At 41.9% G+C, this 3864-nt stretch overlaps 1 long non-coding RNA gene across 1 annotated transcript in view; it reads left to right on the plus strand.

Moving 5' to 3' along the window:
* Positions 1 to 3586, plus strand: part of LOC133559143 (uncharacterized) — a 4623-nt gene extending 1037 nt beyond the window's left edge. Inside the window, exons 1-3 of the long non-coding RNA XR_009808099.1 lie at positions 1 to 3136; positions 3210 to 3291; positions 3382 to 3586. The exon at positions 1 to 3136 is cut by the window's left edge and continues 1037 nt beyond it. This is a non-coding gene — a long non-coding RNA (uncharacterized LOC133559143). The remainder of the gene's footprint in view (positions 3137 to 3209; positions 3292 to 3381) is intronic.
* Positions 3587 to 3864: the final 278 nt, after the last annotated feature.

The raw sequence follows: 3864 nt of genomic DNA on the forward strand, positions 1-3864 counted from the left end.
AAGTTGCTGGCACGGCCGCTCTACCAACCGAGCTATGCCGCCCCGTAAATGGGGGTACGTGTACCCCTAGGGGTACTTGAAGGTATGCCAAGGGGTATGAGAGATTTTTTTAAAAATAGCAACAAGTCAAAAATCATTTATAAATATATTTATTGAATAATACTTCAAGAAAATATGAATGTAAGTTCATAAACTGAAAAAAAAAATGCAACAATGCAATAATCAGTGTTGACAGCTAGGTTTTTTTGTGAAGTGAAGTGAATTATATTTATATAGCGCTTTTCTCGAGTGACTCAAAGCGCTTTACATAGAGAAACCCAATATCTAAGTTACTTTTAAACCAGTGTGGGTGGCACTGGGAGCAGGTGGTTAAAGTGTCTTGCTCAAGGACACAACGGCAGTGACTAGGATGGCGGAAGCGGGAATCGAACCTACAACCTTTGAGTTGCTGGCATGGCCACTCTACCAACCGAGCTATGCCATGTGGACATGTTCCATAAATATTGATGTTATAGATTTCTTTTTTTTTGTGAAGAAATGTTTAGAATTAAGTTCATGAATGCAGATGGATCTCCATTACAGTCCCCAAAGAGGGCACTTTAAGTTGATGATTACATCTATGTGTAGAAATCTTTATTTATAATTGAAGCACTTGTTTATTTTTCAACAAGTTTTTAGTTATTTTTATATATTTTTTTCCAAATCATTCAAGAAAGACCACTACAAATGAGAAATATTTTGCACTGTTATACAATTTAATAAATCAGAAACTGATGACAATGTGCTGTATTTTACTTCTTTATCTCTTTTTTTCAACCCAAAATGCTTTGCTCTGATTAGGGGGTACTTGAATTAAAAAATTTTCACAGGGGGTACATCACTGAAAAAAGGTTGAGAACCACTGTTCTAAGAAATAAAGACTTAATTTGGAGGTATTTGGTTAGGGTTAGGGTTAAAGGGTTAGGGTTATAATGAGGCCATGACGAAGAAGGCATTAATAAGTACTTAATAATGACTTATAGTTAAGAGCCAATACGTTACTAATTTGCATGTTAATAAGCAACTAATTAATGGTGACTATGTCCCCCATACTAAAGTGTTACCATGTTTTTTTTACAGATGCACAAAATGAACCGTGCATGAACATCACCTTGTTCAAACAACAAAACAGACACTAAACTCACACTACATTACATAAACTCACAAAAATTACACACCTGCAAATCAGTGTGACTTCTGCTGTTGCCGTATCCGTAATATGCCGATAGGGAGAAGTTTTTATTAAGACAATGAGTCGGGTGTGTTTTGACCTCCGCCGAACCCCTGAGGCCGACTCACCTAACCCCTAGGGTTCGATCGAACCCAGGTTAAGAACCACTGCCTTAGAGGAAAATCTAATTTAAAACATTTGTATGCACGTACAACACTTAAAATCTTTAGTACAGGGTTGTCAAACTCATTTTAGATGGGGGGCCACATGGAAAAAAATCTACTCCCAAGTGGGCCGGACTGGTAAAATCCCTGCACGATAACTTAAAAATAAAGACACCTTCAGATTGTTTTCTGTGTTTAAAGGGGAACATGATCACAATTTCAAAAGGGTTAAAACCAATAAAAATCAGTTCCCAGTGGCTTATTTTATTTTTTGAAATTTTTTTCAAAATTTTACCCATCCCAGAATATTCCTAAAAAAAGCTTTAAAGTGCCTGATTTTCGTTTTTATACCCGAACGAAACTATCTTTGGTATAGTTTTTTTCTCACTGGCGCGTTGCTTGACAACTCTTCTTCGTTGGTTTTCCTGCAATTTCATTGGATGAATGCTGTGCGATGAAAACAACGTGGATATAATTTGATTGTATGTTGTACCGACAGCACACACGCTGACAGACACACACGTACACAATGAAAGATATGGAGCACTTCTGAGTAATTTTTTAATCTTTGGGTTTTGGGGAAAGTAGCAAGTCTTGCCAAGTCAAAAGGCTCAAGTCCTGGTGAAGTCACAAGTCATTGATGTTAAAGTCTAAGTCGAGTTGCAAGTCTCTTTAGATTTTGTCAAGTTGAGTCTAATGTCATTAAATTCATGACTCGAGTCCAAGTCATGTGACTCGAGTCCACACCAATGCTATTTTTTCATTTTAATTTGTTGCTCTTTTTACTTGTCACACGTAGAAAGCCGGTCCGTGAAAATAATATATACATTAAACTGGTCCTTCCATCCATCCATCCATCCATCCATCCATCCATCCATCCACCCATCTTCTTCCGCTTATCCAAGGTGGGGTCACGGGGGAAGCAGCCTAAATAGGGAAGCCCAGAATTCCTTCTCCCCAGCCACTTCCTTCAGCTCCTCCTGGGGGCTCCCGAGGTGTTTCCAGGCCAGCCGGGAGAGATATTCTTCCCAACGTGCCCAAAACACCTCCCTAGGGAGGCGTTCGGGTGGCATCCTGACCAGATACTTGAACTATCTCATCTTGCTCCTCTCGATGTGGAGGAGCATTAGCTTTACTTTGATCTTGTCCTTTCGGTCATAACCCAAAGCTCATGACCATAGGTGAGGATGGGAACATAGATCGACCGGTAAAGTGAGAGCTTTACCTTTACGAATCCTGAAAAAAATAAACCAATTTTACAGAAATGGATGAAAGGGCACTCAACAAGGACATTTGTGGTTCTGCTTGAGGAGTACAAATGTTGTTGATCAGCATTTCACCGAGGATTGGAATGAACCTCTCTGTAGCCAGAAACAGAAACATAGATTAAAGTTAGATTAAAACGTTGCCACCCATCGACGCGGAAATACTTCAACCACTCTTATCGCCATTTTGTCAAAGTAAAAACTCTGCCACAGCCGGTGCCTTTATATGGGACGTTTACATCAAAAGGGACGCCAATCCAAAAAAATTAGGTCATCATCATATGGCGAGGAAATAAAAGCCGAATGGTGATCAGTACATATTCTGCAGTATCATTTGTGTGAAAAAATGGACCCAATCTAGCAACCTTCAAAAAGTGCTCCGCAGTGTCTATCTTCCTGTGTGGCTGCCATTCACACACCATTTTCTGACCGTCAGTTAAAACACCACATCTTTTCATCTTATATTTCAGCAAGGCTTCTGTCCCATCAGAAACAAGGTCTGTGTTTACTGTAGTCATGTTTTCTGTCATATTGTTGTGTTTTCTAAAATGTCTTTGTGGAGAGATGCAGCCGACGGGCGGACAGCGGGCTGAGCGAGGCGGTCTGGACCAAGTTGGAGGCCAGGAGGCGGGGCATGCGGCGGCGAGGAGAGGTGTGACGCACGCGGAGCAGCACGAGAACGGCAATCTGAGTCAGGTGCGTAAGACACACACCTGCTGACAATCTGTGCATCTGCTCCTAGACTATAAGAGAGGCGAAGGGGGCACGATCGGGGGGAGAGCGGAGGAAACCACAGCAGCCCGACCACGAGCCCGACAACCGAGATCACACCAAGATGAGTCCCCGCCACAGACGCAGCACGACCAGGAAACGGTGCCGGCGCACTAGAAATGGGCGCACCCGACTTTCCCGAAGACAGATTTACTGAAATAATAAATCTGAATCAAACCTGCTACAATGCGTCGTGTGTCCAGTGTCCTCGCAACCCACACGGTGACGGCAGGAAGTCCGTCACAGTCATGTTTGGAGAAATGTTATTGAGTTTTGCACTTCAGGCCACTACTAAGAAGAAGAAAAGTAAATAGCCAGAAAAAAAAATAGGCTTGCTTTTGGGACCTGATTAGAGATCCACTACCTTTGTTGTGTCTCAAACACTTGCAAGTGGTTTCCTCTACATCAGAGGTGTCAAAGGTACGGGCCATGGGCCGGATCAGGCCCCTAAACA

Source organism: Nerophis ophidion, linkage group LG09 (genome assembly GCF_033978795.1).
Source record: "Nerophis ophidion isolate RoL-2023_Sa linkage group LG09, RoL_Noph_v1.0, whole genome shotgun sequence".
In the NCBI taxonomy this organism is placed as follows: Eukaryota; Metazoa; Chordata; class Actinopteri; order Syngnathiformes; family Syngnathidae; genus Nerophis; species Nerophis ophidion.